The 10,730-nt window shown below is 37.2% G+C and overlaps 1 protein-coding gene across 1 annotated transcript in view; it reads left to right on the top strand.

Annotated features, from left to right (window-relative positions):
* Window positions 1–9,899: 9,899 nt before the first annotated feature.
* The window catches only part of LOC111365337 (acyl-coenzyme A thioesterase 13), a 13,687-nt gene continuing 12,856 nt past the window's right edge, over window positions 9,900–10,730 (top strand). The window contains exon 1 of the mRNA XM_022985800.1: window positions 9,900–9,916. The gene's annotated coding sequence lies outside the window, so the exon portion shown is untranslated. The remainder of the gene's footprint in view (window positions 9,917–10,730) is intronic.

Here is a 10,730-nt window from a genome sequence, read left to right as displayed (position 1 = left end):
TATTATAGCGGCCAGATATGTTGAATGGTTGTCCAATATCGTACCGGTATTAAAAAAGAATGGTAAACTAAGGGTGTGCATAGACTTTAGGAATTTAAATATAGCCACACCTAAAGATGAATATCCAATGCCCACGGTAGATTCTTTAGTAGACTCGACTGTCAGACATGTGATGTATTCCTTCATGGATAGGTATTCAGGATACAATCAAATTTACATAGCTGAGGAAGATATACACAAAACTGCCTTTAGATGCCCTGGGTCTCTAGGATGTTTTGAATGGGTAGTTATGCCTTTCGGGCTGAAAAATGCAGGAACAACTTATCAAAGGGCAATGAATTTGATTTTTCATGATATGATAGGTAAGTTTATTGAAGCATATGTAGATGATATAGTGGTCAAATCCCTTAAAGAAGATGACCATTTTGAACAATTAAGATGTTCATTTGAGCGAATGAAGCAATATAAACTAAAGTTGAATCCCTTGAAATGTGCATTTGGTGTTAATGCAGGGAATTTTCTTGGTTTCTTAGTACACAAAAGGGGGATTGAACTTAATAAAAATAAAGCGAAGGCTATTTTAGAGGCCAAACCACCTAGCAATAAAAAAGAATTGCAAAGGTTTCTAGGCCAAGTAAATCTTTTAAGACGCTTTATTTCTAACTGTGCAGGGCGAACTAAATCTTTTTCGTCGCTTTTAAAGTTGAAAAATCAGGGCAAATTCGTCTGGAAAGAAGAGCATCAAAAGACTTTTGAAAGCCTAAAGATATATTTATCAAGTCTACCAGTGTTGGTCTCACCAATTCAAGGACGGCCAATGAAAGTGTATATATCGGCTGAAGAAGAATCAATAGCTGGAATGGTCGAGCAGGAAGACCAATTTGGTGAAGAAAGGGCGATTTACTACTTGAGTAGACGGTTAACAAAATGTGAATGTAATTATTCTGCCATTGAAAAATTATGTCTTGCATTGTATTTCACATGTACAAAATTAAGGGATTATTTACGGTCCATAACCGTTTATTTAATTTCTAAAGTAAATTTGGTTAAGTATATGTTCTCACGTCCTATTTTGCACCAAAGGGTAGGCCTTTGGACATTAGCTTTATTAGAATTCGAAGTACAATACAAACCCCAAAAGGCAGTCAAAAATCAGGTTTTGGTTAATTTTCTGGCCGATCATCCATGCCTTAATATGCCTGAAGAAATTGAGTTAGAGATCAATTCATTCGAATTAAAACCTTGGGTTTTATATTTCGATGGATCGAAAACCTCTAAAGGTGCAGGAGTAGGAGTAGCATTGATAAATCTTTTAGGGATTTGTTACAAGTTTGCATTCACTTTGGACAGAATGTGCACCAACAATCAGGCCGAATACGAAGCCTTAATCGTGGGCCTAGAATTAATGATAGATATGGGGATAAAGAATGTGATCGTTAAAGGCGATTCTCAATTGGTAATTCACCAATTGATTGGTGATTTTAAATGCCAAAGTGATTCCATTATAAGTCAATATGAAATCGCCCAAGAGTTGTTGGAAGAATTCGACCCAATAGAGCTTCAATGTTTTAATAGGATATATAATGACGTAGCAAACGAATTGGCCCAGATGGTCTCAGGGTACTCAAAGGTTTTAAATTGGAAGTCTACTTGTAAGTATGGAACAATATTGCCCGTGATCCAAAGAAGGGCGAGAACAATTGAAATTCATTGCATACAATATGGAGATGCAATAGATTGGAGGGCAGAGATTAAGGAGTTCCTTAAAGAAACTAATAAAGGAGATAGTAGAAAAATGAAGTTGCGTTTGCTAAACTATGCACTGATAGATGAAGAGTTGTTTAAGAAACGCTCTGATGGTATATTGCTAAAATGTGTAAGTTTGCAAGAAGCCAGGACGATCATGACTGAAGTGCACAAATGAATATATGGAGCTCATCAAGCTGGCCAAAGGATGAGATGGTTAATTATTAAGAATGGATATTTTTGGCCAAAGATGGGAGAATCATGCGTTCAGTATGCAAAGAGTTGTTTAGCATGCCAAAAACATGGTCCAATACAAAGAACGCTAGCACGAGAGATGACACATATTATCAAACCTTGGCCGTTTAAGGGTTGGGCGATAGACCTAATAGGGAAGATTTATCCCCCATCATCCAAGCAACATACTTTTGCTATAGTTGTAACTGATTATTTCACTAAGTGGGTAGAAGCGGTACCTTTAAAAGAGATCACCCAAAAGAATGTCATAGAATTTATCCGTGATCACATCATTTATAGATTTGGAATTCCTCAAAATTTGATGGTAGATCACGGAACATCTTTAAATGGGGATCAAGTGAATAAATTCTTGAGCGAGTTTGGAGTTAAATTAGTGAACTCCACACCATATTACTCTCAATCCAACGGGCAAGCAGAATCTTCTAATAAGATTCTAAAAAATATCATAAGAAAAATGATAGATGAAAATGCCAAAAATTGGCACGAATGTCTAAACAATGCCTTATGGGCTTATAGGACATCACTTCGGTCAAGTACAAAAATTACTCCTTTCCAACTTACTTATGGACAAGAGGCCGTTTAGCCTATGGAAATCAACGTGCAATCGATCAGAGCGTGTTTGCAACATAAGTTAAGTGGTGATGAGTATACCGAATCACTAGTTCAAAACTTATTGGAGTTGAACGAATTAAAGTTGGACGTCCTAGATAGATTGCAAGTTCAAAAACGAAGAATGGCTAAATTTTATAATAAAAAAGTTATAGCCAAGTCGTTCAGCCTGAGCGAATTGGTTTGAAAAATAGTACTCCCTTTGGATAGCAAAGATCCAAAGTATGGCAAGTGGTCGCCCAATTGGGAAGGACCATATAAAGTAAATAATATGTTGCCTAATGGAGCCTATCATTTGGAAGATTTAGATGGCACCAAGCACATGAGGTTCATTAATGACAAATATTTAAAAAAATATGTTCCTTCCTTATGGGAAAGTGAACAAATAAAAGCGTAATCAAATCGCATTGAACGATCATAGATTAAAAGGGGTCAGAGCGAAATACGTTCAAATAAATTCCTTTATTATCAAACGTTCATTACAAAGTTGCAAAATACAAAATGCTAAATGCTCTATAAATTACAATTAAGAGCAAACTAATCTCCCGGTCGATCACCGAGTAAGAGGGTGTACTGGCCTTGATTGCCATCCTGATCGCGCTGCTGCAAGCAGAAAGGAAGAAGAAGCACCCTCACATTGTCTTCCTAAATGCATCGCTGCAATGACGGGCAAGGAGGCTAAGAAGTACCCTCAGCAAGCAAGGTAGCTTGCAACCGTCCTCAAAAAATTGTCTTCCATCATCGAACTCCTTGCAAGGAACATGGAGACGATGGGAAGAACTTTGCTGGCCAAAGAATATTTCCTATATTTCCCATATCAAAGGTGACATCAAGAAAGATGGCAAAATGGACGGATCAAATGATCCATTTCCATGGAAGACGAAAGTTTTGGATTGATTGTCAAAATGCCAAACAATGGCAGCAAATTGGTTTTGAAGAAGAGAATGGAAGTGAAATGACAAGTGTGGAATATAAGTGCATTTATAGAGGCGTGAAGGTGAAGAGACAGAATATGAACAGCCACATTCGTGCCTAGTAACTAGAATCAAATGGCCCGAAATATTGGGAAAAGAGACAGAAATACCAAGAGAAAATGTGTGTGAATCTTAGCATAAAGCAGTTAAATGTTTGGGGGTTGACGAATAAAGACAATGTCAATAAATACACAAGAAGACAAATTAATCGTTCATTAATGATAATAGCTGCTGGTATGTTCAGAATTACCAATAGACATTAGTACGAGGTTACAAGGGGAAAGTTAATACGAAGTTACAAAAAGAAAAGTTAAGGTATTCGATGTCTTAATTACAATTCGCCCCAAACTGAATGAATTCTTTCCCTAAGTCTCTCCCAATTCTCCCTCTGTTGAGAAGAAGTGACATTAAATTCAGCCACAAAATAATCATCAACCTCTAACTTCTTGTACTGCTCAACCAAAGACTTGGTTCACTCAATTCCTTGGAAGGCATTGCGTTTCTTAGCAGCCATTCTCACCTTGCAGTCGTCCATCCTTGCTTGAAGCTCCTTCATCTGTGCAGCCAACTGGTCATCAAAGAGTCTTCAATCATGACTTCAGAAGAGATTTCTTTTAGTTCGTCCTCAGCTTTGTTGATCTCCATGAGCAAAGACTCTCTTTCAGATACAGCGCGAAGTTATTGAGTACTTTTGGCCTTCGGTTCGACATTTTTGGCCAGCAAGGAGAGAATCTCGGAATGGACAACTTTCAACGTCGCTTTAAAATGAGCAGAAAGATTGAGCGATGGAAGCGTCAGTGCTTGCGCCAACTTCGCACTCAAATGCTCAAGCTTATCATTATGTTTGACAGCACTAGCCTGACTGATGTCCATATCCATAAAGGACACATACTCAAATATCGACTGCTTGAGGAACTTCATATCTTCCTCTGAAGAAGCAGAAGGACGACTGGTTGAAGCAGGGCGAGACGTCTTAACTTGTCCCCAGGAAGTGAACAAGTCCTGGATGGAATGCACAATCCTATCAGCATCCTGCAAAGAAAGTCGCCAACATTGAAGTTTTTCACTACAATGAACAAAGTGGAAGTAAAAGTGAAACAAAGATTACCTCATCAGCAATCTTGAGAGATGGCATATCCCCAGCCAAATCTACCACCTGTGGCTCCACCACTTGTGAAGACTTCCCCTTGTCTGAGCGAGAAGACTTTGCCACAACGGGCAAACCCATGGGAGCATCTGCAGAACTCAAAAAGCAACAAGTCAAAAACCAATAGCACAAGCAAAGGTAAAACATCAAAAAATGTATTACCTTTTGGTTCGACGTTTGGGGGGTTGACACCCTGGGAAGAAGGTGGCTCATCCATTGGTTGTGATGAGGATTCCGGGACTGAAGGTTTCTCTTTAAGCGTAGTCCCTTCATCAACTGGTTTGGATGAAGCAACCTCAGCAGAGGGTGATGGAGCTGGAGCTGCCAACACCAAAACCTTCGAATGAGAGGCTGAGCTTTTCTAAAAAATCCGAATAAACCATCAGCACATAGAAAAGTTTCAAGTATAGAAAGGTATGCTTATGAGTAAACTAATTTAATTACCTTTCTCCTGACAATGAGAGGAGTGTCATCATCATCATCATCATCCTCCAAAATGGGAGATGTTGAGGCTGGCCGTTTGCGGCTTGGGACACTTTTAGATGCAGTAGGCTTGGCAGGAAGAGAAGTAGATGGACGAACAGACTGTTTAGCACGAGCAGAAGAGAAAGGACTCCTAATGGACACAGGGGTGACCAAAATAGGGGAAGTGGAAGAAATGTCCGGCTGATCCAGTGAATGGAAAGTGCGATTGATATCAGTTGCAAACAATCTGCGCTGCACTGATGACCAGAGTTGTTCAAAAAGGGGATGGGTGGAATGACTAGGATTGAAGGGAGCTAATGAAAAGTTACTTGTCAAAAGAATATTGCGAGCATTTATAGCTTCTGCCTCTGCCTTATTTATGGTGTAGAAGCGATCTATTAAATTTCTTGAATAACAAGGGGAACAGGCCAAGTTTGGCCAAAATCAAGTTGACGAGCAAAAAATTGGGGAGCATATATTCCAACCATAGCTTTGGCATTAGTTCCAGTTAAAATATCATGGAACAACTCCCTCCTGGTCAAAAACTGAATCCAAACGAGCAGAGAGGTGCTCGCATTGTCCAGGGTAGATGGGGGATGCACATAATCAGGAGTTAAAAAGGGAGGAAAAGGAAAGAAAGAAGGAATGGAATTCAAAGTATAAAAGAATGAAAAAATATCCGTTTTGGACATATGTACAGGGCTCAATGGGTCAATAGGTAGCCCATATCAACTAGCAAAATAGGAAAGGGATAGAGCACCAAGTGACGGAAAATAGGCTCTCAACCACATTTGAGTGAACCAAAGAGGCCCACTGCTAGTGGGAGATGCACCATTCTTCAATTGGAATTAGAGAGAAGCCATGCCTCTATAGAGGGCGGCCAAAAAGAAAGAACACAAATTCAGAGGCCTACCACATGCCAATTCGTTCGCTATGGGTAAATAGCTCATAGAAGGCTTCAGGCTTGGCACACACAGAATATATTTACAAAGCCAAATCTAAAGAAAGGCCACACGCTCAGCATGAGAAGGCTCAGCGCTCGAGTGATTATAACAGCTTTGCAGGATTGAATAGGACTCGGTGAGTTTTTTGTCAAATTTTGGGGCGACACCAGAAATCAAAATACCAGGGAAAATGGTATCGTCCAAAGGTGGCAGATTTACTAAGGCCCCGACATCCCTTAAAGTAATGGACATGGGACCAAGGGGGAAAACAAAAGTATTATACTCAGAAGACCAAAAACTTAAAGCAATAGGAAAAATCGTTGGATCAAAAGTAGGGGGTTGAAGAGAGATTTCTAGCAAATCAGAAATCCTAGCACTATCAAAAATTGCCTTGGTAGGATCATGGTCCACAAGGCAAGCATGCCATTTACGGAAAACAACATCAGATTTAGGCCAAGTGCGAATACCTCTTTCGCGAAGCGGCCTCAGCGGCAAAGAGTTTAGAAACGGAGGGCATTGAGTACAAGGGAACAGTTGGCCCACCGCCACTTGTTTGACGGCCTCGGCCTTGTTGAATGAAAGACCTAGATAGAACTCATTGAGTTTGGCATTGGCTGGTGCGAGGAAGTTTGGAGTTATATATGGCCGAGTAAGGATCTTCTGGAATTCTTCAAAACTGAAAGAGTCGCCAGATTGGGATTGTAAAGTAGCCATTAGGAACGAAATAAAGTTTTGTTGAGGTTTGCTTGAGAAACGTAACAGAGAAGCAAGAAGATGAACAGTAATATTGTGAGAGAGAAGCCTAGAACAATGAGGCGTGATTTAGTAGTGCGATAAAATGACGTGTATTTGGGGGTTATAGGGGTTTACAACGTCGCACCTTTTCAGGCTATGGAAGAAAATAGTGATTGAAATTCTTGGGAATTTCAAATGTTGCTGGGAAACACAAAGTGAATCTGGCAAAAATTAATAATTGGTATTAATTCTGCCATATTGGGGGGTAATTGTTGACATGCTAAAAGTGCAGCTCAATTCAAATAGCCCAAAGAATGAAGCCCAACTGGGCAATTTAGAATAAAGGCCCAAATAAGGTTGTTAATGAATGCAGTGGAAGCCCACGAACGCGGTAACACCATCGCCCAAACTTAAAAGACGCCCAGGATCTGAGCGAATGAAGTGCCTTACCGTCGCCCAGAGTTATGACCCTGTTCTCGCACAAACCTTCGAATCGCCGAGGATCTTAGCAAACATAAGATGTTATGGTTATCCAAAAGTGCAATTATCGAAGTAGTTATTGGATAATATTATCACGATTCCACAATTCAAGGATGTTCAGTTGAGGACGGTTGAACGACAAAGAGTAATGACAGTAGTTAGAGACAGCAGTTCCACGATAAGTTGGCCACCATGAAGAAAGTGAGCAGTTATAAAGTAATTAAGCGATTTCTAAGCGGTTGATCACAAAGAGAGTATCAAGGGAATATGGAAGAAAAGACATAGAGCAAAGGACCCCGAATCAAACACTCTCAAATATAGAATATGTAATTTCAATTTCTTAGTTTAGACTTAAAACATTTCTTTTCAGTACTCGTGTGCTTGCACCCCTTGGAGGCATTTCTGTTTAAATTCCAATTGTAAAGTCATTGCTAATAAAACACCCCTTTTGGGACTTTGTCTTAAGATGTTTGTCCCTTACACAATTGTTTGATCCATTTTTAATTGTTAGCGACTACCCGCACGAAACACTTACCATTACCTATTTTGTCAGATCGTGATACTCGTGTAGTCGTGTAGGTCATTTCTTGGCAAAGCATCATGGCTTTGTAATTTGTTAGCGCTTATCATCCCCAAACGAATGGCAAAACTGAGGTGGTTAGCAGAGTATTGGGCAACTTCTTGTGCACCCTAGTCGATGATATTTGAAAGTCATGGGATAGGAGAGTTAGCTGCTGAATTTGCGCATAACCTTGCCGAAGATAGAAGCACAGGCTTCATTCAATTCCAAGTCGATTTCTTGGCTCCAATTGATCTTATTCAATTGCCTGATCATTCTAAGATCCAGGGTATTTCTTCTGATTTCATCTCCAATTTCCAGCATATTCGTGAGCTTAGACATGGCTGCTTGTTGGAGACAACCATCAAATATGAAATGTACATGGCCAGCTTCGGCATCACTTGGAATTCGAGATTTTTGGCCCTGTTTGGGCTGTCGAGCACAATAAGCCAGTAGTCCACAAAATAGGCACTTTGGAAACTTGAGAAGATTAATTCTAATGTGTAAGCTTGAAGCTTCCTCCTTGTCGCTTTAGATGCTCAATGTGAAACATCTTTCACCTTGGTACGAGGATGCTGCAAGTGCTGTCAGCACAGGTCCGAATTCGAGGTCAAATCCTTTCCAACCTGGTGGAAATGATGCACGGTCTAGTTCACCATGCACAAAAGTAATATTCACTTGAATTAGTATGGTCATTTTAGGTCTTTTACCTACATAGAACTATTTAAAGCTTTGAAGTATTTCAACATTGTAAAACTTAATCGTTCTTTGGTGATTATTGAATTAAAAACCTTCGAAGAAGATTTCTCCAAAGTTTCAACCTCGAAAAAAGTTATTTCCCCTTTTGAGGGCCTACTACTTACTAGCGAGTTTTGGGATGAAATTTATTTATTTATTTTTATTATTATTATTTTCTGAAATATCGATTTTGAGCATTTATAAGTTGGCCAATTTTGGATGGTTTTTAAAATACTGATATATAAAATAATTCAATTCATACTCAGGAGTTCATTATTCATCGAATCTGGAAGTTTCTTAAAGAATATAGGGAAGTGCTACATGTACATAATTGTTTACATAATGGTGTCCATAATTACACATGATACTAGATACAATCTTTAATTCAAATCTCACACTTGTAAATTAATAACCGAATAATTGCCACATCACATTATGGACATTATTATGTACAATAATTATATACAAATAGAATTTTTCAAGAGTATAATTACATATATCCCGTACTGAAGATTTTAATTTATAATTTCTATATGAATTTTTTTATTCATAAATGATATTTTATCCTTATAAGAATTTTTTTTACACAAAAGTTAATATTTAAATTAGAAAATTAAGTATTTACCTATAATTAAAATTAAGTATATTTTACATTGTACATTTAAATAAATTTTACACCTAAATAATTTTTTACTTATAAATAATATTTTTATATTTTATAAGTGATTATTATTATTTTTACCTTATAAATAAACTTTCACACAATTTTTACTTATAAAGTGAAGTCTATCTGTTCATAAATAATTTTTTAATTAATGTATTTTTTAAAAAAATTTATGATGAAAAAAATTATTTTATAAAGGGTAAAAGAGAATTTGAAAAGTAATCAAAATCCACCAACTTGATAGGCTGAGAGAAATGACCAAAATTATATTACATCAATTTTGACGGTTTTAAACAATAAAAAACCGATGCTTTGAAATACTAGGAAACACCGATTTTTTCAACATCTCATAAATGGTACCATACAAAATTCGTAAAATAATAATAATAATAATAATAATAATAATAATCATCATCATCATCATCATCATCATCATCATCATCCCAAGCAGGCCCTACAAGTGAAAGGGACATATCACATAAGTGACTAACTGTGGAACGAAGTATATGGTTGGGGACTATTCTACCGAGAAAACATACGTTGAGGATGAGTTGGCCACAATGTATAGGTGGGGATCTAATGCAGCAATTTCCCTTTCATCTATGGGACAACTTTGAAAATGGCTAGTAGATTCTTCCTATTTTTCACAATAGCCTTTCTTATCAAAAGTACTATATTGCCCTTAATGAAATTATTTGCAAGATTTATCTTATATCTTTAAGGAATTGTCAATCAGGTCCTATATCTATATTTTTCAATCTTTTGAACACCTTTAAATATTCTTTATATTTTAATAGTTCTTCAAAGATTATAGGTTGGCCTTTCTTGGTTATATATCCTTTAAATAATCCTTCTGAAATTTCTTCTTGTATATCCGTATGTTTAGTTATAATATCTTCTACTTTTCTTATTTCTCTATAAGTTTTCACAGAATCAAATCCTATGTTATTCTTACAACTAAAATCTATATCTCTATATATTTCTTCAATTTTTCTTTACCAATAGGGAATATAACATCAGATTTTACATCTAATTTGAGCAGGAAAGAAACATCTTCTTCATCTAAAAATAAAATAAGATTTTTATCTTCATTAACAGTAGAAGTTGATGCTTGTGAATTACTCATCAAAGATAATTAAAGCATAAGCATGTAAAGATAAATAAATAACTTACAGTAATCAAGTGGAAATAAACAGGTTTTCCCTCCAGTATGCTCTTATAGATGTTTTACATGTACTTAATCAATCTTCTGAATCAAGTAAAGATTAAAAATGTTTTTGAAATCATTTGGGTCCACAACTGCTTCCGCAAAAGGTTTTTCAATTAAGATTGCATTTCTTATTCTAGAGAACTAGCCGTGTTTCCACAGACGCTATCTCACAGTATCCAGAGTCTCTGTTTTCACCTCTATCCA

Source organism: Olea europaea, chromosome 17 (assembly GCF_002742605.1).
Source record: "Olea europaea var. sylvestris chromosome 17, O_europaea_v1, whole genome shotgun sequence".
NCBI lineage: Eukaryota > Viridiplantae > Streptophyta > Magnoliopsida > Lamiales > Oleaceae > Olea > Olea europaea.
The sequence above is the reverse complement of the archived record's forward strand: the minus strand, read 5'-3'. Positions and strand labels throughout refer to the sequence as shown.